This window comes from Jaculus jaculus, chromosome 6 (genome assembly GCF_020740685.1).
Source record: "Jaculus jaculus isolate mJacJac1 chromosome 6, mJacJac1.mat.Y.cur, whole genome shotgun sequence".
NCBI lineage: Eukaryota > Metazoa > Chordata > Mammalia > Rodentia > Dipodidae > Jaculus > Jaculus jaculus.
Window position 1 is genome coordinate 62,920,651 of NC_059107.1, and position 27,410 is coordinate 62,948,060.

A 27,410-nucleotide genomic window follows, 5' to 3' on the forward strand; every position below is an offset into this window, starting at 1 on the left:
ACAGGAGGGGTTTCATTGTATCTTGATGCTTTCTTGATATTAAAATATAGGTATTGGGCTGGGTGTGGTGGTGCACGCCTTTAATCCCAGCACTAGGGAGGCAGAGGTAAGAGGATCGCCATGAGTTTGAGATCACCCTGAGAATACAGTGAATTCCAGGTCATCCTGAGCTAGAGTGAGACCCTACCTCATAAAACCAATGTATATATACATACACACACACACATATATATGGTATATAGTGTATGTATGTGTATGTGTGTGTGTGTGTGTGTGTGTGTGTGTGTGTGTGTATATATATATATATATATATATATATATAATATATTTATGAAATTGGGCATAAATCATTCTTGATTTGCAACTTGGTATTTTTATTTATCATAAACATTTTCCCAAAATATCACCAAGAAATCTGTGCATTGTCTGTCTGTCACATACTATTACAGGCCACCTGAAAATTCATAAAGAATTGTCCTGACAATATGTTGAGCTTTTTAGATTTTCATGCTGTTTGCTTTTCTCTCTTTTGGTATGGGACTTTTGTTTTCTATATTTTTTAATCTTCTCTAGTAAACTGAAGGTATGTGTTAAGGTTTTGCTTTTGTTAGTATTTTTAAGTTTTGTCTTATGAAAATTTTATTTTCTGTTCCATGTAATTATTTCTCCATACTTATAAATGCGAGGACATGAACATTGCTTTCCTCTGATTTTTTCTTACCCATCACTTTATTTTAGCTGTTGTTAATACTCGTATGCACATCACTCTGTATATGTGCATGCGTGTGTGCATGTATATTTTAGAAAATAGAGAATAGGAGGGGTAGCAGTAATACTAGGTTAGTCGGGATCAGAACATTAAATAGGTAGTGATAATGCAATAAAGTCAGTGCTTAACATGAATTTACAGAGGACCTAAGACACTCTTTAACAACTTGCTTTTCAGAAACTAGTTTATGCAGTTTTATTGTGTCTTTTAATCATATTTAAAATAATTTTAGATCAAACATGTGTGGCTTTTTCACCAATCATTGACAACATGAATTCTTTCATTTGTAAATTCTTGACAGGCTGGTGGTATCTAAGTGATTTTTCAAGAGTAATTTGAAGTGAATTTTGTCTTTGTATCCTCTAGAATACCTCCTTTTAGTGTCACAGGGAAGGATAACCTGAGAAATGCAAAATTGGTGCATTATCTCTTTTTCTCCTCCTATATATGTCCTATGGCCAGCCTGAGTTTTGTTTCTTAATAACTTACTCCTTCTGTTCTTACATATATTTTTACAATATTTTATAATACATATTTTTATTTATTTGCAAGCAGAGAGAGAGGGCTGGAGAGATGGCTTAACTGTTAAATTGCTTGCCTGCAAAGCCAAAGGACCTAGGTTCGATTCTCCACCACCCATGAAAGCAGTCGCACAAGGTGGCACATGCGTCTGGAGTTCATTTGCAGTAGCTGGAGGCCCTGGCATGCCCATTCTGTACATATATATCTGCCTCCCCCCCCCAAGTACATAAATAAAACTAAAAAATTAAATGGAAAAGAGATAGAGAATACAAATGAACTCCAGGTGCAAGCACTGTTTGTGCATCTGGCTTTATATGGGTACTGGAAATTTGAGCCCAGGCTGTCAGGCTTTGCAACCAAGAGCCTTTAACGCTGAGCCATTTTCCCAGCTCTGCTTACATATCCCCCCCCATACACACACACATACATACATACATACATACATACATACACACACACACACACACACACACACACACACACACACATTTTGGCGTTTCAAGGTAGGGTCTTGCTGTAACCCAGGCTGACCTGGAATTCACTATGTAGTCTCAGGCTGGCCTCGAACTCACAGTGATCTTCCTACCTTTGCCTCCCGAGTGTTGGGATTAAAGATGTATGCTACCATGCCCGGATGCTTACATGTTTTTAAACTCATTTCTTTGTCATTAAGGTTCAACAAATTCCCAAAGACATGTATTTAGGCATTGTTTTCTTCCTCAATTGTATTATGTTATTTTGTGGTAAACTTTCCTATCTGTATACTGCTCTCTTTCCACTGCTCTAGTTTTGTTTCTATTGTATTTCTTTTCTGTGCTGTTTCATCTTCATAATTCTAACCATCTATAAATCATAATAGCTTTTTGCTTTCTATTACATATGATCTTTCTGTCCTTCTGCTTTTCCAGTGGAAGCATCTTAACCAAATTGCTTAATCTCCTGGGGTTTTGAAATGTTCAATTTTGACTCTGTACTTCACTGTATAATATGATTGGAATTTTAATTTTAAGTTTTTACCTCTTAATCATTTTATGTATTATTTATTCCATTTTAAAATTCTATGCAGCGAGGCTGGAGAGATGGCTTAGCAGTTAAGGTGCTTGCTGGCAATGCCAAAGGACCCATGTTTAGTTCTCTAGTACCCATGTAAAGCCAGATGCACAAGGTGGTACATGCATCTGGAGTTCCTCTGCAGTGGCTAGTGGCCTGGGTATGACCATTCTCTCTCTCTTTCTCTGCCTCTCTCAAATAATAAATCAAAATTTTTATTTCAGATTCTATGCAGCCAATATTTGTTGTTATGTGTGGTGGGGCGTGTTAAGACAGAGCCTTGTATAGCCCAGGCTGGTCTTAAACTCCCTATGTAGCTGAGAATAATCTTGAACTTTGAGCCTCTTGCTTCTACCTCCTGAGTGCTGGGATTGCAGGCGTGTGCCATACCAAACCCTGAGCTTATTGCATTTTAGGCAAGCATTTTAATGAGTGTGTTGAAAATGAGCAAGTGCTCATTAAATGCTCACATATGCCCTCCCAGGCATGCCTTCTGACTTCTTCTCTGCTCCCTTCACTATCTTTGCCACTATTCCCAATTTATGGGGAAGCCATTTAAGGAAATAGTCAATCACATGGCTGCACAAAGGGATATGTTTTAAAAAATTGCTGCAATATTGATCAATGACAAAAATTTGGAGCAAGTAGATTAATCAGTCATAATTAAATTTATTAATCTGGTTGAATTATGATATGAGTTTCATAGAGGCTTAATAGAGATTGAGTTACTTATAAAGTACTTAGAACAATGTTTAGTACATGTTAATCCTGTGATTTCTTTTTTATTTTGTTCATTTTTATTTATTTATTTGATAGCAACAGACAGAAAGAGGCAGAGAGAGAGAATGGGCACGCCAGGGCCTCAAGCCACTGAAAACGAACTCCAGACATGTGCACCCCCTTGTGCATTTGGCTAACATGGGTCCTGGGGAATGGAGCTTCGAAACAGAGTCCTTAGGCTTCACAGGCAAACGCTTAACCGCTAAGCCATCTCTCCAGCACTGATTTCTGAGAGAGATGCATGTGCCATCTTGTGCCTCTGGCTTTATGTGCGTTCTGGGGAATCAAACCTGGGTCCTGTGGTTTTGCTGGCAAGTACCTTAACCACTAAGAAATCTTTCCAGCCCCTTAATCACTGTGATTTTAAAAAGTGGTATGGGGTTAATGTGCTACCACTGAATATCCTTTGAAACATGCCAATGTGAGACTGTTGCTACTTTCACCAAAGCCCAAGACGCTGGACAGAGCCTTTGGCTGCTTTTTTAGTACAGAAAACCTGAATTTTCCACTTGATAGAATAAGCATGTCAAAAGAAATTACATAAAGACCAAAGAGTCTCTGATCTTCGGCAAGAGCATTTTGTGGTCATTCTGGCTCTAAAATATTTATTGAAGTGCTAGTTTTACTTGTTATTTTACTCATAATAAATAATGACTTTATATCTGTTAGGTCTGTAGTCCAGCCTCTTAGAAGAGACTCTCATTCATTTTCCTATTCATTTCCTATTATGGAATGACACAATGACACTATGCTATACCCTGCAATGGCAGAGATCTGTAGCAGAGAGTGAACTACAGCTTGCAAACTGGAGCAGTCACTGTCTAGCCCATTCTAGGAAAAGAAATGAAAGGCTCTCTCTGTGATTCTCTAGAATCAAATATAAGAACAGCAAAGCATTTAATAGCTCTTAAGGGAAAAGAGTCAAGTTGCTAGCCAACATATACATATTTTAAAATAAATTTTTGAGAGACATTTTTAAGATTTAAAAATATTAGTATTATAGGTATATATTTTGTGGTCTGGTTTGGTTTTGTTTTGTTTTGTTTTGTTTTGTTTTGTTTTGTTTTGTTTTGTTTTGTTTTGTTTTGAGGTAGGGTCTTACTCTAGCTTAGGGTGACCTGGAATTCACTTTGTAGTCTCAGGGTGGCCTCGAACTCATGGTGATCCTCCTACCTCTACCTCCTGAGTGCTGGGATTAAAGGCAGGCACCACCATGCCCGACTGTTTATGTGGTTTTTATGTGTGTGTGTGTGTGTGTGTGTATGCTCATATATGTGTGCATGCATGTGGAGACTAGAGGTTGCCATTGGGTATTCTCCTAAGTCTTTCTTTCTCTCTCTCTCTTTTTTGTTTTTTTTTTTTTGTTTGTTTGTTTGTTTGTTTTGTTTTGTTTTGGTTTGTTTTGAGGTTGGGTCTTGTTCTAGCACAGGCTGATCTGGAATTCACTATGTACTTTCAGGGTGGCCTCCAACTCAACAGCATTCCTCCTCCCAAGTGCTGGGATTAAAGGCACATGTCACCACACCCAGCCTAAGTCTCTTTCTACCTTATTCTTTGAAATAGGGTCTTTCACTGAACCTAGAGTTTACCAGCTTAGAGTAGAGTAGTCAGCATGTCCTGAGGAAACCCCATGTGTTGCTTCAGCTTTGGGGTTATAAGAGGGTGCCACCACACCCAGCATTTTCCTTTTTAGTTATTTCTTTGCAAGCAGAGAGAAACAAAGAGAGATCAGAAAGAGGATGAGATTGGATGTACCAGGGCCTCTAGCCACTATAAACAAACTCCAGACGTATCGCCACTTTGTGCATCTGGCTTTACGTGAATACGGGGGAATCAAACTCATGTCATTAGGTTTTGCAGGCAAGCACCTTAACCTCTGTGCCATCTTTCCAGCCCAACACCCAACATTTTTTACTTGGGTTCTGGGAATCCAAACTCGAGTCCTCATGCCTGAGTGGCAAGCACTTTAGCAGCTGAGGTATCTCCTCAGACTCTATAAATATTTTTTTTAACTATTTGAAAATAAAGAACTTGATACAGGACTGGAGAAGATGGTTCAGCAGTTAAAGCACTTGCCTACAAAGCCAGACTACTAGGGTTCAATTCCCCATGTAAAGCCAGATGCTCAAAGGGTCACATGCATCTGGAGTTTGTTTGCAGCAGCTGGACGCCCTGGCATGCTCATTCTATCTCTTTTCTCTCTCTTTCTCTCTGTTTGCAAATAAATAAATAAAAATATTTTAAGAACTTGATTTGAAATATCTAATTTTATAAATCAAAAGAAGAAATGTTTAGTAAATAGATCCTTGCTTATTCTCAGCCCTGATAATTATTTTTTAAATATTTTAAAAAATAAATTGAAAGCATTCACACATATTCTAACTAATTAGCAAAAGCAAGGTGAAATAAAATGTCTGTGTCAGGGCTGGAGAGATGGCTTAGCAGTTAAGCGCTTGCCTGTGAAGCCTAAGAACCCCTGTTCCAGGCTTGATTCCCCAGGACCCATGTTAGCCAGATGCACAAGGGGGCGCACGTGTCTGGAGTTCGTTTGCAGTGGCTGGAGGCACTGGCACACCCATTCTCTCTATCTCCCTCTTTCTCTCTGTGTAGCTGTCAAATAAATAAAATAAGAATAATTTTAAAATAAATGTCTGTGTCAGCCATGAGCATAAGCAAAAAGAAAAACAAAACACTGAAGAACATAAAGCAGAAAGTACCAGATCAGATAAGACCAGACATATTCTCGTAAGTAAATTGCGTCCATATTAAGCAGAAGGAAAACATCTAAGTTTTAAAAAGTGGATGTGCCCATGCACACCTGTAATCACAGCACCCTGTAAACTGAGGCAAGGGAATCATGAATTTGAAGCCATCCTGAACGGTATAGCAACTCTGTCTCAAGCCCCCCAACACATCAAAAAGTGTGACAAAAGAAAAGAAAATGTGATTCTGAGATGTTAGAAGGCAAAAGTCAAGAACATTAAAGCTAATACAGTTTAAAGGGAAGCAGAAGCTGTAGCATTAGATGTAGATGGTCACATTAGGAGCCAGCATACCAACTTGTAATTCAGATTGTACTTCAGTGGATTACACTGGATTATGTCAGTGAGTTACTGATTAAGCAAGATCATCCAGACCAGTCATTGTGAAACGGACACCCTCTGGAGGATGTAGTCTTAGCTTTTTTTAAAAAAAGGATTTATTTGTTTGAAAGGAGAGAGAGAGAGAGAGAGAGAGAGAGAGAAAATGAATATCAGTGTCTTTGCCACTGCAAACAAACTGCAGACACATGTGCCACTTTGTGTGTCTGGTGTTCTGTGGGTATTGGGGAATAGAACTCAGTCTGCCATGCTTTGAAAACAGTATCTTTAACCTCTGAGCCATCTGTCTAGCCCAAGTCTTTGCTTTTAATTGTGCGTCTGTGTAGGACAGGAAAAGATGAGTTGGTTACAAGCAGCAGGAGATACTTAATTGAGAAAAGACAGATGTGATAGCGGTGTCCGTTTGCACACGTGCCTGTCTGATTCATACACCTTCAAACTAGAACCACACTAAGCAAACATATAGAGATGAGCAATTGTTTTGGAGCCTTAACAGTCTATCACTGTGGAAGAATGATACCGAGAACAAGTGAGCAGAATGGCCTCGGTAAATATTCATTGCTTATTCAGTTGTTAGGCCTTATCTCTGCATACAAACCAACTTTTCTTCGTCTTTTATTTTTTATTTTTATTTTCTTATTTTTTGAGGTAGGGTCTCACTGTAGCCAAGGCTGACCTGGAATTCACTACGTAATCTCATGGTAGCCTCGAACTCACAGCAATCCTCCTACCTCTGCCTCCCAAGTGCTGGAATTAAAGGTGTGTGCCACCATGCCCGGCTTGTCTTTTATTTTTGACCTCAGGACTCTTATGAAAATTAAGGCTTATACTCCGTATTCACTGAGTTCTGCTTCATTGGCTGAAGTCATGTTGCGCATATGTACATGTGTGATATGCTGTGACTAACAAGAGATTAAGCAAAGACAGTTTGTATAGGGTAGGAACAGTTTTGCTTTAGTTAGGATGAAGATGCATGAACCTGCACATGAATATTTATAAACTGGGCTGCACACACATATGACCTGCAAAAACTAATATAATCTAAATAAGATCTGTGCATTTGTTCACATATCAGTGTCAGTTACTAGGTTTTTACATGTCCTGTGGTTTTTTAACTTCCTTTGAGTGTAGTTCAGAATAAATAAAAACATTAAAAAGGGAAGCTACTATTCAGTAGAGCGACAACTGGCCAGATGGGCAGGTGTGGCATAAGCCGGCAGCTTTCAAGCTTGAGCTCAGTCACTAAAAGAGCTTTATAAAAGGGGCGGTGGGGGGGGGGGGTGGAGGGCTCGTATCCTCTCACTACTACTGCCATGTACCCGGTAAGTTGAGATCTCTAGAAATGGAACCAAGGAAGCTGAATTTTGACAAAATTGCTCAAAGTTGGAACCATGGGTTTCTCAGTCAGGGGCAGCCTGGCCTCTATGAACCTTGGCTGTGATTCTCAAGCCCCCCCCCCCCCGTGCTTTCTTGTTCGTCTGAACATCCTTCTGAATTCTGACAAGCAATAACAACTATTCCTATTAGACTTCAGCATTTGTTAAGAGTTTCCCTTCTTTTCTGAGTTTGATCACTGTTTTGGTGGGGATTTCTAGAGCCATTAATCATTCGCCACCTTACCCAGGAAGAGGGTAGTCCTACTCTTCAGATGGGCTTGTCTTTACCTCATCCTCACGTGAATAGCACCCAATTCCAGGTCTCCCCAGTAGGACAAGAAATTGTTTCTCTTGACCAATTTCTTACAATGATGTGAGATCCCATCCCCCACACACACATTGGCTAGTGAGTGGAAGGCAGCCAAGACAATCATGGTGGAAACGTCACTTAGGAAAACGCAACCCAAACCTGAAAGCTCCATCACTGAAGTTTTTGTTTATGAAATTTGGAAAAGCTCTCACTTCGCAGCCACTGGCATCCCTAATATACTGTTTCTCTGCTAAAAATTATCTAAAGATGTTTTTAGACATGAGCTGCTGAAAGCTAAAAGCTAGCTCCACTGAAGATGGAGGGGAAATTTAAAGAGTCCTGACATTTGTGACTTATTCCATCAGACATCTTATCTTTTCAATAGCTACAGGTTCTTTTGCGCATATGGAAAATCAGTTGCAGAACAAAGAATATGACACATGATGCTACAAGAGTCCGATGTGCTACAGTGCAAAGAACACTGAATCAGTCATCAGGAAACACGAATGTTTACTCAACAGTGCCACTAACTAAAAATGAGCCCTTGGTCCAATGGCCCAGCTGCCCTGAACCTTACTCCCCATGTCTGTAAAAGCTGTTGTTAGCACTGTTCATACATCTATGAGCTGTAAAAGTTACAGTATGTATAATTTCCTGGTCACCCCTCCAGAACTTCAAAATAATGTGATTTGTATGACACATGGTTAAAAAATTTAGAAATTCAGATTTTGTATGTTTTTAAAGATTTTAATTTTAATGCAGTTTAAAATGTATTAGTTAAAACACTTTACCTTTCCTTAGTAAAACTTATGTACTTACTTTATCTTAAGTTGGTTGACATACAAAAGAAAGCACAGCTATTCCAGCTAATATTTTATCACATTTGGTTCACAGTTGGGAGGTTCATAGGCATTACCCTCCCCCTCACAGCAGGTGACAGCACTGCTGAAGGCGCACCTGTGACAGGAAGCCGGGAGGCTGTACCACTTTGTCACAGCAACTGACTCAGGAGCATGTCTTTGATCATAATACCTATATATATTTTGGTATAAGGCTATACCCACCTAAGACATTGTTTGTAAGAATTTAAGTAAGAGTGAGAACGTTTCTGGGTGAAATACAACACAACAGGAAGCTTCTGTCTGGTAACATTAAGGATAGTCTTGATCTTCCTGTGTCAGAGACTAGCCAAATCCTACTGATGATTCTTTCTATTTTGGGAAATTGTCTTTTAGTAATGTGTCTTATTTCATCTAAATTTCCTAACATCTTGGATTAAAGTCATCCATAATCTTACTCTATTTTAAAATATCTTAAATCTATAGTTATATGCCCTTTCTTTAATCTTAATAGTGGGAATTTGTGCTCTCCTCTTTTTCATTGTTAGTAGAGGTTTATCATTTTTACTTATCTTAAAGAACCATTTTGGGAGTTTGTTGATTCCATTGGACATTTAGATTCTGTTCATCTGGTTTTTGCTGTCAGTAGCAGAGTTATTTGAATTCATCTTTTCTTTTGGTTTATTTTTATTTATTTATTTGAGAGGGACAGGAAGAGAAAAAGGGAGAGAGAGAGAGAGAGAGAGACAGAAAGAAAGTGCCAGGACCTCCAGCCACTGCAAATGAAATCTAGACTCATGTGCCACCTTGTGTATCTGGCTTACAATGGGTCCTGGGGAATTGAGCCTTGAACCGGCGTCCTTAGGCTTCACAGGCAAGTGCTTAACTGCCAAGCCATCTCTCCAGACCCTCCCCTCTTTTTTGACATAAGATCTCACTTTATCCCAGGCTAGAACTCGCTGTAGTCCTAGGCTGACTCCAAACTCATGGCTTGCACCACCACACCTGGCTGAATTTGTGTTTTCGTGACATAGGATGTAGTCAGATCATGTAGCATATGTATCTTTTTGGTGAGGTTTCTATTAAGATCTCTCATTTTTTTTTTTTGATTGAGTTGTCTTTTTTATTACTCAGTTTTAAGAGTTCATTGTACATTTTGGATAACAATCCTTTGTAAGATATGTCCTTTTAAAATATTTTTCCCACTTTGAGCCTTTCCCCCCGCCCTTCTCTTGAATGTATTTCACAGAACACAAATTTAATGTTGTTGATGTCTTGGTTATAGATTCTTTCATGGGTAATGCCTTTATTATTGTATATAAAATGTCATTGCCAAGTCCAAGAGGATCTAGATTTTCTTCTAGGAGGTTTTATAGTTCTGCCTTTTACATTTAGAACTGTGATCCAGTTTAGTTTATTTTGTGGCAGATTTAAGTTTTGTCTATGTTCCTTTTTTTTCTCAAAACCTGGATATCCAGTTGTACTGGTACCATTTGTTAAAAACATCACCTTTTCTCCATTAATTTGCCAGTGAACACCTGGATATATTTGCATGTTACTTCCTGGCTTTATTTGTTTATTTGTTTGTTTGTTTTGGTTTTTCAATGTAAGGTCTCACTAGAGCCCAGATTGACCATAGTATTCACTATGTAGTCTCAGGCTGGCCTTAAACTCATAACGATCCTCTTACCTCTGCCTCCTAGTGCTAGGATTAAAGACATGGGCCACTACACCCCACCTTCCTAGCTTTTTACATTTTTCTTTTTTTAATATTTTAACTATTTATTTGAGAGAGAGAGGCAGATAGAAAGAGAGAATGGATGTGCCAGGGCCTTTAGCCACTGTAAATGAACTCCAGACACATATGCCTCCTTGTGCTTACATGGGTCCTGGGGAATCAAACTGGGATCTTTAGGCTTTGCAGGCAAACACTTTAACCACTAAGCCATTTCACCAGCCCACATTTTACTTTTTTCTGTTAATCTATTTGTCAGGCTTTTTTGTCAGTGCCAAATTATAAGTTTATTATAAGTCTTGAAGCCAGATTCGGTCAGTCCTCTTACTGACGCCCCCCCCCCTCAAGTGTTGATTGTTTATTGTAGGTATTATGCTCTTCCATATAAACTTTGTAATCAGTTTGTCAGTATTCACCAAAAAAATCATTTTTGGATTTTGACTAAGGTTACATTGTATGTATATGTCAAGCTGGAAATAACTGATATATTATTGAATCTTCCTATCAATGAATCTGAGAAAGCTTCTCTTTTTTTAGTTCTTTTAATTTTGTTCATTAGAGTTTATACTATTCCTCATGTAGATCTTGTTCATATGTTATTAGATTTATACTTGTGTATTTCATTTTGAGAGATATTAATATAAATGGCATTGTACTTTTAACTTCAATTCCCAGCTGTTAATTCCTATAATAATAAAGCAAATAAACAAAGTGTTGGCTGTGTATTCTGCAGCCTTGGTATAATCACCTATTAGTTCCAGTTTTGTTTTGTTTTTTTTTTTTGAGGTAGGGTCTCACTCTGGCCCACGCTGACCTGGAATTAACTATGTAGTCTCAGGGTGGCCTTGAACTCACGGTGATCCTTCTACCTCTGCCTCCCACGTGCTGGGATTAAAGGTGTACGCCACCACACCCTGCTAGTTCCAGAATATTTTTGTCCTTTTTTACTTTCTTTGTAGATAACTCTATCATGTATATAATAAAATAAGTAACCATTCCTTCTTAACTAGTATACATCTTATTTTTTTTTAATGCCCTGTTGAATTAGTGGTGGTATCTCTTTCTCCCATTGAACTACATGCAGAATGGCTTCTTCCAGCTTTCTGTCAGCTGGTCTACATGGAGGAGGTTATCAGCTCAGTCTCAGCAGGATTTCTCAGTGGTCTTGCAGCCCAAGTATGTGGAGTCTTCAGCAATAGGGTCTACCATTGATTCTCGGTGGGAAATCAAGAGCTTTGGCAATGGCTTATAATGTTTGAGGGGCATCAGGGACCTACCTGGCCAACAACTCACTGGAAGGTATCCCATACCTGGCATTGAAACTTTTCTAGCAACGATCTATGGCTCCTGAGTGTTCCATTGTCCATAACTGGAGGATTCCATATGATTTATTTATATCCTCTTAGATTTTGATTAGCCCTCCCTCCACCTTTCCTGAACTCAATCTCCTCCCCTGACCTCACTTTGGGCCTTTTGACTCCCGTTAATCTATTCCTCTACTTACATATATACAATACTGACCTATTAAGTACCCTCCTCCCTTCCTTTCTCTTCCTTTTGTATCTCCTTTTTAACTTACTGGCCTCTGCTACTGAGTTTTTTCCTTCTCACACAGAAGCCCAATCATCTGTAGCTAGGATCCACATATGAGAGAGAATATACGGTGCTTGGCTTTCTAGGCCTGGATTACCTCACTTAGTATAATCCTTTCCATATCCAATCATTTTTCTGCAAATTTCATAAATTCATTTTTCTTTACTGCTGAGTAGAACTCCATTGTATAAATGTGCCATATCTTCATTATCCACTCATCAGTTGAGGGACATCTAGGCTGATTCCATTTCCCAGCTATTATAAATTGAGCAGCAATAAACATGGTTGAGCATGTACTTCTAAGGAAATGAGATGAGTCCTTAGGATATATGCCTAGGAGTGCTATAGCTGGGTCATATGATAGATCAATCTTTAGCTGTTTTAGGAACCTCCACACTGATTTCCACAATAGCTGGACCCGATTGCATTCCCACCAACAGTGTAGAAGGGTTCCTCTTTTTTCACATCCCCGACAGCATTTATGATCATTTGTTTTCATGATGGTAGCCAATCTGACAGGAGTGAGATGGAATCTCAATGTAGTTTTAGTCTGCATTTCCCTAATGACTAGGGATGTAAAACATTTTTGTAGATGCTTATATGCCATCCGTATTTCTTCCTTTGAAAAGTCGCTATTTAGCTCCATAGCCCATTTTTTAATTGGCTTGTTTGATTTCTTATTATTTAACTTTTTGAGTTCTTTGTATATCCTAGATATTAATCCTCTATCAGATATATGGCTGGCGAAGTTTTTTTCAATTTTGTATATTATTTATCAAATTGAGTATGTGTTCCCTGTGTCATAATTTGCTGAGAGATTCTTTTAAAATTTTGAATGAATGTGAAATTTTGTCAATTTTTGTCTAATTATATGTTCATGCACTATTTTTCCTTTATCCTGTTGTTATGATAGATTACATTAGTTGATTTTCAAATTTTAACCTAGCTGGCCTGGTAGAGTAAGTTTGGAACCATTTCTTCTTCTTAGTTAGTTAGTTAATTAGTTAGTTTTTCAAGGTAGGGTTTCGTTGTAGCCCACACTGACCTAGAATTCACTATGTAGTCTCAGGGTGTCCTTGTACTCACAGGAATCCTCCTACATCTGCCTTCCAAGTACTGGAATTAAAGGTGTATTCTACCACTCCTGGCTTGACTGTCATTCTAATTGTTCTTTCAGTTACCTAAATGTGTACAGTTCTCCAGTTGTGGCTATGGATTTTAAATTTTTCTCCTGCTATTTGTTTGCTTTTCATACATTGAAGCTATGAGCTGCATACAAATTTAGGATTGTTTGATCTTCCTCCTACCTCAATTTTTTTTTTGGTAGTACAGTTATTAGGTATGTTCATAGATATTTATTTTATTAATATACATGATTTTAATTTACAAAAATATACTAAGTATATAAAATTATATAATGTGTATACATATAACAATATTTACACTTATTAAAATGCTCAAAAAAGTTTATCTTATCTGCTGGTACAGTACTGAATGAATACTCCCAAACAAAAACTATCTTTTTATTTTATTTCATTTACCTATTTGAGGCCTGCAAAGCCTAAGGACCCAAGTTTGATTCCCCAGTAGCCACATAAGGACGGATGTACAAGGTAGCACATGCATCTAGAGTTCATTTAAAGTGGCTGGAGGCTCTAGTGTGCCCTTTTTCTCTCTTTCTCTCTCAAATAAATAAGTAAAGTTTAAGAAATAATGTTACTGGGCTGGAGAGATGGCTTGATGCTTAAGGCACTTGCCTGCAAAGCCTAAGGATCCAGGTTCAATTCCTCAGGACCCATGTAGCCAGATGCACAAGGTGGTACATGTGTCTGGAGTTCGTTTGCAATGGCTGGAGGCTCTGTGCCCATTCTCTCTCTCTCTTTCTCTTTCTCTTTCTTCCTACCTCTCTTTCTCTCCCAAATAAATAAAATAAAATAAAATGTAAAAAAATTACTGCTAACACTTATCTGGCAGGGGTGATGCGATGATCATGATGGTGGTTTTCCCAGGATTAAGCTTATCAGTTGCACTCTGGATGTGCTGACTCCTGCAGTTTCCCTAAATGAGGAAAACACAATTTCATATCGTGTGGTAGTGAGGACTGCTTTGCATTCTCCCCTGATTAGAAAACATATATTTGTACATATATTTCTAATAGCATAGGCTGCTGCTGCTGTTGAATTATCTGCTTTTGACATGCCATTCTGTCCCCTTAATTATGGAAGGATATTTTCTTCAGATAAATAAATTGTCAATTATTTCTTTTTGCATTCCTTTAAAGCCTATCATTTGTGTCATTTTCCTTGCAGATATCAATATTATTGCTGCTCCTATGAATATTTATGTATTTTTTTAAAATATTTTATTTATTTGAAACAGAGAGAAAGAGGCAGACAGATCAAGTATGGGTGCACTAGGGCTTCCTGCCACTGTAAACACACTCCAGACCCATGTGCCAGTTTTGCATCTGGCTTTACAGGGGTACTGAGAAATTCATTCTGGGCTGTCAAGGCTTGCAAGCAAGCAATTGCCCTTAACAACATGGAACTCTCTCCCATCCTTATTTGTGTATTGTAAAATGTTCTGTCTTGGACTCTTGACAGCTTGGTTCTAATGTGTTGTTGCGTATATTTGTGTGTCTCCTGCATGAGCTTTAGCATACCTCTTGAATCTGTGTCTTGATGACTCTGACTAGTTTGGAAAACTTGTAGTTATTCTCTTTTCCTGGGTCCTCCTTGCAATTCAAAATACACTAATCTTTGTACTTACTTTCTTCACTGGATCCCATGCTTTTGCCCTTTTGCTTCAAGCTGAGTATTTGTTTCAGTGCAGATATGTTCCACTTAGCTGATCTCTTCAGCTGTATAAACTCTGCTCATCAGTCTGTCTATAATGCTCTTCATTTTAACTATCATCTCAGTTATCTTTTCATCACACTGATCAAAATACCTGACATAGCCAGTTTCAGAGGTTTAGTTCAATGCTTACTTGACCCCACCATTGTGAGCCTGGGGTGAAGCAGAGCAAAATGGCAGAGCAGCCATAGCAGAGGAGGGAAACAGAAACCAGAACTTAATGAGCTTCTTTCTTCAGCCAAGCCTTCCACTACCTCCCAGTACTGCCATCAGATTAGGACTCCATCAGTGAATTAATCAGTAATCCATCAATGGATTAATTTATAGCAACTGGGATCAAAGTCCTTTTAGTGTCACAGAGCACCTGCCAGTGTGCTTGTCCTGTAAACAGAAGGTGGCTCTACTCTCTAGCCTGTACACTTTGTAGTTTCCTGAATAATTCTGTACATCCCAAGGCTAGCCCTGGAACACACCCAAAGTCAGGTTCCTTTCACACCATCCATATCTTGAATTCCTAGAGCTGAGTTTGCATCCTGAGTCCTATAAAAATTAAAATGTGAATTACCTGGGTCTTCAAATCTTGCCTATTGATTTGAAGGACATGGTTGTATTTCTTTTATATCATTCTTTTTATTATCAAACTTTGACCTCAGACTGGGCCCTTTCACGCTCAGAGTTGCACAGCCATTAACAAGATCAGCCATTGGTTGGATAGCAGTTTCATCCATGTTCAGCTGGCTTCATTGCTTTGGGCCCAAAGAGGCAGAGCATCACAGTAGAAGGAGGGTGAAGCAGAGGAGGCTTCAGAGAGAAAGAACTGGTCTTTGGAGTAAGGCTTATTACACTCAAAGGTGTGCTTACAGTGAACCACCTCTGTAGCCAGGGCCCACCTCTGTCCATTCAGCTATGAATTCATCAGTGGATTAATCCATTAATGGAGTTAGAGCCTTTGTGACCCAGTCAACTCCAAACTCTGAAGTAGGGCTACACTTTTTTTAAATTCATTTTTATTTATTTGATAGTGACAGAGAAAGAGGCAGAGAGAGAATGGGCGCGCCAGGGCTTCCAGCTACTGCAAATGAACTCCAGATGCATATGCCCCCTAGTGCATCTGGCTAACGTTAGTCCTGGGGAATCAAGCCTTGAACCGGGGTCCTTAGGCTTCACAGGCAAGCACTGAACTGCTAAACCATCTCTCCAGCCCAGGGATACACTTTTAATAGGACAGTCAAATAGTAACAAGTAGTTATAGAAATAGGGTAAGGAAATGAGGAAGAGGACAAACTAGTTAAGGAGAAATAGTCCTGTCTTTTCTGGGAAGGGGCAGAGGCTTTCACAGATTTTAGGCCCCACCCAAATTAATGAGCTCATTAATGTTTTTGCTCTTTTTATTGTTTTTTCCAGTCATTGTCATGGCAGCTGGCAGCTGTCATCATGCTTGAGGATGTGCCATCTGGTATACATGTATGATTATAATGAAGACAGAGGTTAGGGGTCACTCTTGCAGTCATGTTAAGTCCAGCCATCTTCAGCTACCCCACCTGAAGAAGCCTTTCTAACTTCCAGTATCCTGTTTCAAAGATTAAGATCATGGAGGAGTTGAGACTCAGCTAGATAATATGAGTAGCACAGAATGTAGGCAGAGTAGCACTTTGACCCTTTATGTGCCTGGCTTTCACACAGGCCCTAAGTCCAACATGCATCAGGAATAGCACTAGGCATTTTCATAAGGCTTACCTCCTTCGTGTAAAACAATTGGGTAGGGTAACAGGTTCTGTTCCACTTGGAGGGATGCTGAAGGTACTCTTGAGCAATAGTTTGCAATCCATATCCTAACCTTGGACACACAGAGCCAAACTTTCACTTAAGTACTCTTCTTGGTGTCCCAATAATAGTAACAAATAAGTGGTTGATTGTTAACTGAGGAGTAATTTTAAATTATTTTCTTGTTATGATTTGATACCCCCACCAATGTCATGACTAATCTCATATGATCTGTGTGGTGACTAGGGGTCCCTAGGTAAATGAAGAATGAGGAAGAGATTTTAATTCCTGCTTCCTTAAAAGGCAAGATTCTGTACTCAATGAAAGCATTTTTCTGATTTGGTGAGCTTAATGCAATAAGAATCTGTTGAATATGTACTATGAGCTACATGTTGTGGAAAAATCATAAAAAAAAAAAAACCTGTCCTTTCAAGAGATACGTGTGTATGTTTATCTTTTGTCATGTCCCTTAACACATACGCTGCTGAAGATAGAACATGCCAGGCACATGCTAGAAGGCATTCTATACATTTGTGTTAGTTACTTTTCTCCCACTGGTACAAAATACATGACAGAAGGAAGGAAACATTGATTTGGGCTCATGGTTACAGGCGATTTCAGTACATTGTGGTGAGATGAGCATGGTGGCTTGGTGTTCTCCAAGGCACAAGTTTAAAGCTGCCGCTTCTTCACATGGCATCTGGGCAGAAACAGGATGGCGCTGTAACTCTCAGAGGCCCACCAAAGTGACCCATCTCTGTCTACCAGGCTCCACCTTGTAAAGTTCCACAACTTCCCAAAATAGCCCTGCCAACTGGGGTCTCAAGTGCTCAAGTATATGAGCCTATCAGGGACAGTTAACATTCAGGCCACACTACCACTAGACTAGCCTGATGATAATTTAGTGAAAGAATGTTCTGACATAATCGATCATACCTTCTCTGTAGTTAACACAAATGTGTTCCTCATTCACTCTGAAGCTACATTTCAAGGAAGCTAGTGATTCTTCAGAAATGCTTTGGGAGAGATTCTGTGCAATAGTGGCAGAAATGCAAGAAATGGGGCAAGACAAAAGGGCTGAGCTGAGAGATCTCTGGATGGTTGAGCTCAAATTTTACTCAACAGCATTTATACATCGTGTTCTATGTATTAGCCTTCCTCATAAAATTCATTTGGGGAAAGAAAATAGGCTTTACCATTAAAATCTAAATCAGCATATTTTGTAACATCCACAGAACATTTGGGCTTTATGTATGGGCATTCAGCCAAAATTTTTATGCTCCTACAATAATCAGAAATTACCTCCTGATTTGAAAATCAGTATTGAAAGGATTCACCCACTTGAACAACAAAAAAAAGGGTCCTCTGAAGAAGGAATGGGTGAGCTTGATAGAGGTTGTTATTTGCCAAACTGGGTTGACAAGACAGACTGGGCTGTCAGACTACACAGGCTCCTCAGCCAAGAGTACCAGGAAAGACATCAACATAACCTGAGGCAAAGCCTCGCTCTAACCACTGTCTCAAAGTGAATCTCCAGTCAAGGTGTAGCTACTAGTAAACTTGTTTTCAATCTCTTCAAGTCAGTTTACAAAATGAGTTAATACTGTGAAGAACTGTGTCATCTAGATTATATGGAGAGGAAAAAAGCTAAAGTCTTGTATCCACAATTGAGATATTAGAATGTAGTATGAACTGCCTTTGAGCCAGTTTTGTTATTGGTAGTGAGGTCTTCCAAAATGCTACAGCAAAAGCTCAGACCCCTATCATAGGTGGTCAGCTCGCTATGATGGCTATTAAGTCCCTCAAAGCTCCAGAAGTCAGCTGTGCTGCCTCCTTGCCTTGTCTACCTTCTTGTCCTTAAACCTCTTCCTTTTCCATCCTGTTCCCTACTTCCTTTATATTTACAGAAAGATGAAGGTCTCGCTCTCTCTCTCTCTTTCTGTTATGTTTGAAGGTGAGAATTTAGGTCTGGGCAGCCTGTTAAAAATATGAATTGTTACTATGAACTCTCAGTGGCCTTTCAGCTTTGCTGACAGAAATTTACTCCATGTAGACCCCTCCCCCCAAAAAACAGGTAAGGTCATTTGGAGTTGAAACAAGCATGCCATCGGTATATTTGAAAATGAAATTATAATTAACCTGCTGATGGCTGTGAGGTGTTACCTTGAACTCTGTGTGGCCTCTTGGCACAGTGGCTGAACTTGTTTTATTAAATACCCAGAGACCTGAACAGGTGAAATCAGGATATGTCCAAGGCCAATTGTACTTACTGGAAGAAGATTATCTCTCTCTCAGTGTCCATTGTAAGAAATTTGAGAGTTAATTGAGTGACACTAATCAGAAAATAAAGATGAGTTTTGTCATGTTAAAATTGCTGAGGAAAGTGATGGCACCTGCTGATCTTGTACACTGATTCCTGATGCAAAGAGGTTTGGCCTGGTGGACTAAGAGTATTCAGAAAGTTTATAAGAATACTGTAATTACTAGCTGAGCACTATGAAATACCACCAGAACTCTAAGTGGTCCATTGACATGTAAGTTGGACAGCTTTCTGGAACTGTTTCACAAGGAAGAATGGGACAAGCCATACAACAGTGAATGCAGTATAGCTAGTCAAGGAGAGGACTATTGTGGTGTGAGCGGGTATGAGAGTGAGTTAGGTAGCTTTGTCAGGCAGTTAGAGTACTGGGCCCTGGAAAGTAAAGGCAGTAATGTCTGCCCTTGCAGTCTCCACTTTGCTAGAGATCAGAGAAGCTGGTTTCTTCTTTATCTCATGTCTGAAGAAGTTTCCTAGATCTATTTTTCCACAGACAACCTGAGCCCCTCCTGGAAGGGAGGTTCCCTTTCCTAGAATTTAAATCTAATCTTGACAGTGTGGTTGGTCAAATTCATCCCCTACAGCCCAGACCAATCAGTCCTCACTCTGGCTCATCTGAGCCGGAAGGTGAAACCCATCACAGTAACATTATAAATAGATGTGTGCCAGGGGACAAGCCTCTCTCTTGGCTGCCTGTTTACCACTCCTGGACCTCCAGGTTCATTCTGGGTGGGTTTTCCCTCCTTGGTTTAAGTGACTCTCACAGACACACCCAAAGATGTGCCTCACTAATGTCCATGTTATTTCTTAATCTCATCAAGTTGACAAATCATCACCACTGCCAAAGTGATCTTATAGAATAGAACTTTCATCATTAAAACTCTTAAATCTTCCTTGAGGAGACCAACTTTGCCCCTCAAGGGACTTTATTTAGAAGATACTGTGTGAACTAGGCAAGCTCACTCGAATGCAGGAATAGCAAAACATTCAAGATGTTAACCTTGGGCTGGACAGGTGGTTTAGTGTTTAAGGCAGTTGCCTGCAAAGCTGAAAGACCCAGGTTTAATTCCCCCAGGACCCACATAAGCCAGGTACACAAAGTGACACATGCATCTGGAGTTCATTTGCAGTGGCAGAAGGCCCTGGCGTGCCCATTCTTTTTCTACCTGCCTTTCTCTCTCCCTCCCTCCTCTCTCTCTCTCTCTCTCTCTCTCTCTCTCTCTCCCTCCCTCCCTCCCTCTCTCAAATAAATAATTAAATAAATCTTTTTAGAAAAATATTGTAACCTTATTCATAAATCGTAGAAGCATTCACTGTGACCTTCACCTACTTAATTTAATCTTCTGAAAGAAGGCAGACCAACGTACAGGAAGAACTTATCCCCCACATGATATGTGATGACACATTAGATGTCTACCTATCACGAGTCCAGGGAATCCCTAAGCCCTGCCTACTAGTATCTTCTTAGAGGTCATGTACCCTCTCAGGTCACACCCTCTGCATTTCCTGGCATCCCCATGGTGTACCTACACTACTTTGTTGCTGTTCCCTGATTGTGATATAAGCAAGTATCTTCCTTTCAATAAGGCACTAGTCCTCTTATAAACAGTGACTGCCTTTTAAATTTTGGGTCAGATGTTTCCTCCCCTGAGAGACCCTAGATACTGCACTCTTCCAAGTCTGTTACAACATCTCACATGATACTGTATCCATTTTCCTGAGTCTGTGAAGTATTTAAGATAAACACTGTTTATTATTTTTATATCCTTGTATACCTTGCCTCAGTTCCTGAAACATCACAGTTATTCAGTAAGTGTTTGTTGAATAGACAAGTGAACAAACACCTTTTTTATGGAACTGAAAGGTAACCAGATGATTTCTAAAGAAAGAAATGCATAGAAATTCAAAGTTCCATATTGACATTTGAACTACTGGCTAAAGGGCTTGGGCATATGCTCTGTTTCTTGACAGACTTTGAAATGTGTCTTAGCTATGAGTAACTGGGTTATGAGAAGCTCTTTGAGTTTGGGTAGAAATAACTATTGCCAGTATAATTGTCTAGAGCTACACTCCAGAGTCAGTCAGGATATTAGTTAACTTTCTTGTTGCTGTGACAAAAGTAATTGAGGAAGGAAGGGTTTATTTCAACTTACAATTTGAGGGTACAGTCCATCATGGTGGAGAAGGCTTGGCTGAAGGAGTATGAATGTTGTGGTCAGGTTCACATTGTTGGTAGAAACCACCCAGTCACCCAGCCAGAACAGCTTGTGGGGGAAAAAAAAAAAAAAACAACAGAGGTTTATTTTGGCTTATAGGATCTAGGTGAAGCTCCATGATGGCAGGTGAAAACGATGGCATGAGCAGAGGGTGGACATCACCCCCTGGCCAACATAAGGTAGACATAGCAACAGGGGAGTGTGCCAAACTCTGGCATGGGGAAACTGGCTATAATACAATACCCACAAGTCTGCCCCCCAAAATGCACTGCCTACAGGAGACTTTAATTTCCAATTGCTACCAGCTGAGGAGACTAGCATTCAGAATACTTAAGTTTATGGGGGACACCTGAATCAAACCACCACAGTGAAGCAGCTGATCACATTGCACCACTGTCAGGAAGAGAAAGGTATGAATGGTATTGTTTGGCTTGCTTTCTCCTCTGGAATACCCATGGGATAGTGCCACCCACAGGACAGAGTAGGTCGCCTCATCTCAAGTAACCTAATCTAGAAAATCCTCACAGGCTAGAGCCAATCAGATCAACAAGATTAGCCATCAGTTTGATGGGGTCTAGGAGAGCAGAGGCTCCAATTCATCTTACACTTTCTCATCAGTCCTCTTCCAACAGTTCTGTAATAGTTGTGGCTGACCTTTAGGGGGAATTTAATCAGCTTTTTTAAAAAAAATTTTGAGAGTGAGAATTTGGCACACCAGCGCCTTAGCCACTGTGAACAAATTCCAGACATGTGTGCCACCTTGTGCACATGTCCACCTGTGCATGTGTCACCTTGTACATCTGGCTTACGTGGGTTCTGGGGAGTGTACTCTGGGTCATTAGGCTTCCCGGGCAAGTGCCTTAACTGCTAAGCCATCTCTCTAGGCCTTAATCAGCATTTTTATGTAGCTTGTACTTTAATCATTTTTCCCAAAACAACCTGTTATATTAGAAATTTGCTTAACAAACAGACATCATTCTCTCCTCTCACATTGCAGCTCTTGAATGTGATCTTGTTCTGCTGAGAGTTGTTATCCTTTCCATGTCTCCCTAAGCAAGTAGAAGAAGCAGTTGAGAAATAAATGGTGTGGACTGCCATTTATAGGAGAGGCAATACAAGGCAGCTGAAGTGAGTGGTGTGTGAGGTGGTTCCAGGTCAGGTCAGAGTCAGGACAGTGTGGTGATGAGGACAGCACAGCTATCCCTGACTGTTCTCCTCTTGCCTGCACCGTGTGGGGTCTAACCTGTGTCTGTGACCTAAGGATTTTCTGAATGAGTTACCACAATTGGGTTCCATTCATTCTTCCAACTGGAGTCTTTTGCCTGGATGACTGAGAGGGAGAAACACAGGAAATACATCTTTGTAAACTGGAGAAGGTGATAAGCTAAATAGGCAAGCTTTAGGCACTTATCCAAGGTGACCTCCTCCTAACTTCCTGGCACCTTGGCTCACCTCCCTGTTCTTCCCAGCCAGCCAGAAGCTTGCCAGGTAGATTCTCTTTCTTACCTCCCTGATAAGGACCTTGCCACACCCTCACATCCTGCTTCCCCAGTCCTGTCTGATAATGTGCTAAGTGATAGATAATCCTGCTGAGGTATTCAGGGAAGTGAAGAGAGGGGAGGGAAGGAAAAAGCAAAGGGGTCAAATGTAGAGTTCAGCTTTACCTCTAGTTGACCTTGGCAGCATGTGAAATGCAGGAGAAATTGCCAGGGCTTCTCAGTACCTTCCCCCCCCAAGCATTATTCTGATTTGGCTTTGCTGTACAGCACCTTTCAGAACTAGAGCAAAATCTAGTTCACTGTGGAGTACAAGACCACCATTTTGGTCTTGAGCTATAATGTGCTGTATTGCCTGTGCATTACTGAAGTATTGAGCAAGATGCACATGTAGCTTTTCTCCACAGTCACAGATGCAAATGCACCTGAGACTGGCATCATACTTTCCCTATCACAACATTTTTCTTCTTATCCTTTACTTTTTTATTCCCTTTTTCTAACCCCTTCTCCTCTCTCTCTCTCCCTTCCTCCTCCTCTTTCTATCCATAGACCATCTTTCTCAGTCATGAAAAGTCTGACTTGACAAAGCACCTCTGACCCTCAAGACCCCCTCCTCAGGAGTCTCTAGGTAACATGGAAAGGCCCATGACTCAATGAGAGCCCGAGTGGTCAGAACTGTCCCTGCTATCTTCCCCTCCTTGTTGAACCATTTGAAAGAATCCAGACCAGTATACAAAAGAAATGTATCCTAAATGAACCAAAAGGGAAGAATTCTAAACCTCTTGCTTCAGGCCTCCAGTATGCCCTAAATCCTCTCTCTACCATCTTTTTTCTCACATCTAGGAAGCACAGCAAAGCACCTTGCTACTCATAGAAGTCATGGTCTCCAGAATAAGAGGCATATCTAGAGAGAGTATTGCTCAGGCATTTTTGTACTTGAAAACTGCTAATGGGTTTGCTTGAGTTGTTTTTCTCTTCCTTCAAAGACATTTTGTTCATAACAAGAGAAGGGGTATAAATGCCAATAAGAAACTTTTTTATTTTAAAGAGAGAGAGACAGAGAGAAGAGAGAGAGAAAATTGGTGTGTCAGGGCCTCAGCCACAGCAATCAAACTCCAGGTGCTTATGCCACCTAGTGGGCATGTGTGACCTTGCACTTCCTTCACCTCTGTGAGTCTGGCTAACATGGGTTCTGGAGAGTATAACATGGGTCTTTAGACTTCACAGTCAAGTGCCTTAACTGCTAAGCTATCTCTCCAGCCCCAATAAGAAACATTTTAATTTGCTTAGAAAGGTTCTTCATCTTCTTGTCCAGGAAAGGAGCTATTCAGGTAGCTTAATCAAAAGGAAAAACATTCATTTATTTACTATCCTGCGAGTGTTAAAGATTAGTAACTAGAGGAAACAGCTATCTTCCATGGACAAGTTTGAACTTTAGAAGCTGCTGATGAGAAACAAATGCCTGAGAAAAGTACTTCTGTCACGTCTTCAACAAACACTTCTACTGAGTTCTGGACAGTGTGGGCGAAAAGGTAGAGGTAGAGGGATCCTAATAGAGGCTTCTTCAGAGTCTTTGGTTTAATATGTCTGAAGAGGTCACATTTTTAGACTTTAATTCTAAGTATTTACTAATAGTGCAAAGTAACCCATAGCATTATCTCTACAGAAGTAAGGCTCAGGTAGACCAGTGGTCTGGACAACCTGCTTGCCTTTGATTAGGATTCTGCTCTCTGATTCTGGGCAGGTACTCTTGAGACAACCTTGCTTTGAAACTGTGTATGAGGAAGACCTACCACCATGTCCTTCTGATACCCCAGAGTTTAGGCTACCCAGGGGTTTAACCACTGCCAACAGGAAGTCTGAAAACTTGGCTTCTGAAGAGAGCAATGGTCCTGAACTGCCACCAGCTTCCCCTCTGCAGTTCAGTGAGCCTAAAATACTTTACCTTGATTTTCCCGTATCAGAACAGTAATGATGGTTAGCAGGGGAGGTGAAACAGAGGCTTCCTGTCCTGTTACCTTCACATCACCAGTGGTAGGATGAGGCTGTGCTGCACTCCTCACACTTGTTGACTTGACAAATTATTGCTTAATTTTTTGAACTCTCAATAAATACTTATTCCTTTCTGTTTGCCTCACACCATTCTTTAAAGATTCGCAATATACTAGGCAAAAACTAAGTGATATGTTTATATATTATCCCAGGTAATTTTCCAAAGCCCATGTGAGATTAAAAAAAAAAAAATCAGGTTTTTTTTTTTTTTATCAGTGATGAAACAGAAACTCAGCCTAAGTCACAGTGTATTGCTAAGCAAGGAATTGAACTCAGACTTTCTGATGCCTAAGACCTTACCTAGAGTCAGTGTACCACCTGACTAGCGGGTGTGTGTATGTGTGTGTGTCTGAAATAGTAGACATTTATTCAGATAGCCATAAGCTCTGTGCCTTTAATTTTCAGAGGAAATTACTTCTTTAGTTGAGCTTAGAATTCCTTACACACAATAAATGCATTTCTCTATAGACTAAAATAAAAACAGGCAAGTGACTATCCTTTTGGAGACTTTATATCTTCAAGAAACCTTTTTTAAATAATAAAATCTATATCCCCTGTCCACACTTGAAAATTTATATTCTTTTAATATATTTTATTTATTTACTTATTAAGAGAGAAAGATGGGGCTGGAGAGATGGCTTAGCAGTTAAGAGCTTGCCTGTGAAGCCTAAGGACCCAGTTTGAGGCTTGATTCCCCAGGACTCACGTTAGCCAGCTGCACAAGGGACGCATGCATCTAGAGTTGGTTTGTAGTGGCTGGAGGCCCTGGTGTACCCATTCTCTCCCTCCCTCCCCCCCCCCTCTGCCTCTTTCTTTCTCGGTCTGTCACTTTCAAATAAATAAATAAATAAATAGAAATGAACAAAAAAAAAAAAGAGAGAGAGAAAGAGGTAGAGAGTGTGTTTGAGAGAATGGGCATGCCAGGACCTCCAGCCACTGAAAACGAACTACGGATGCATGTACCCCCTTGGGCATCTGGCTTACCTGGCTCCTGAAAGATTGAACTCGGGATGCTTTGGCTTCGTAGGCAAATGCCTTAATCACTAAGCCATATCTCCAGACCCCTCCCAAAATTTACATTTTTATTTCTCCTATATTTAAACATCTATGCAATTAGTAAAAATATATATACATAGAAGTTAAAGAAGGAATATATTGTAGCATATACAATACCCTGTTTGACTGCTAGGCCTAACTAGGCAAGCACATTCATACCATGACTTTGGCATTTACTTTTCCAGTTCACTTACTTTTTTTTTTTTTTTTTTTTCTGTTTTAAGCATCTCTGCATATCTTTGGACAATATTAAGTGTTGTCTTATGTCTTTTCTGAATCTATGTATGTACATCACACTCGTTTATTCTATGGTATTTTTCACTAAATATTCTTTTCAGTATTTCGCCATGCCAATAATGCCATTAGTTTTTGTTGTTGTTGTTATTTTGATTTTTTTTTTTTTGTCAAGTCAGGGTCTCCCTGGAGCCCAGACTGATCTGGAACTCACTCTATAGCCCCAGGCCAGTGTTGAACTCAAGTTGATACTCCTGCCTCAACCTAGAGTGCTGTGATGTCATCTAGCTTTTTTTCTTCCTTTTTTTTTTTTTTTTTTTTTAATCTCTTATAGCCTAGATGACCTTAAACTTCCGACCTTCCTGCTTCCACCTCCAGACAGAATGCTGGGATTACAGACACATAACCATCACACTTGGTTTTATGAGGTCCTAGGGATTGAATTCAAGGCTTTGTGCATGCTAGGCAAGTGCTGTACCTCTCCAGCTGTAGGTCCCCCACCTCTGCCTGCCCCCATGTGCTGTATGTTCTTTGTTGTGTCAGTAGACCACACTTTACTGTTCTGTCTTTGAACATAAAGTTGCTCCCATTTTTGTTATTCCAAATAGCACATTACAGAACATTTTTATCTTGGCTACCTTGTTCAGACAAGAGTGTTTTGGGAGCTTTCAAGTTGGAAGTCTGCATCGGAACAGAATGATTCCATTATTGAATTACTTTTTCTTGATATATATGACATTTTTTTAAAATTTGCTGAAATACAAAAGTGGAACTGTAAGAATTATATTTATAGTCAGAGAAGACGAGTGGGGATGGTATCAATGCCAAGTGCAGAAATGAGAGCTTGTGAGGCCATGACTGTGGCAGTGTTCCCACTTGATTGTATAGGCATGAGAGCTGAGCATAAATATGGCACTTTTTCTTTATTTGGTACATTGTCCTTTTCATGCACTCAGGGATAGTCCCATTCTTTAATCAGAGAAAGGAAATAAAATAGCTCATGCCCAGAATTCAGGCTCAGCCAACTCTGTGGGATTCTAAGCAAACTGTTTTCAGGATCTTCATCACATTCTGACTGTCAAAATGCTTTACTGTGATGTCTGCAGCAGAACCCAAAAGGAACTTTCCTTTGCAGGAGTGCCTGGGAGCAGGGAGACTTCACATTGTCTAGGCATTCTGATGTCTGCATAAAGTATTTGTTTACTCTACTTAGTGGCTGTGGCTGTGACTTTATCTTCTTCTAGCTCATTTTCCAGTGTAACAGGATAAGACCACTCCTGCCATTATGATTTACCATGCAGTAAACAATGAGGGCTTTTGGACTGCATTTTATAGAATTGCTTTA

At 39.9% G+C, this 27,410-nt stretch overlaps 1 protein-coding gene and 1 non-coding gene across 5 annotated transcripts in view; both read left to right on the forward strand.

Annotated features, from left to right (window-relative positions):
- Positions 1 to 27,410, forward strand: part of Exoc6b (exocyst complex component 6B) — a 672,146-nt gene that overhangs the window by 548,973 nt on the left and 95,763 nt on the right. The window lies entirely within an intron of this gene.
- Positions 14,035 to 14,195, forward strand: LOC123462004. Its single transcript, XR_006638041.1, has one exon. It is a non-coding gene; the product is annotated as a U1 spliceosomal RNA (small nuclear RNA).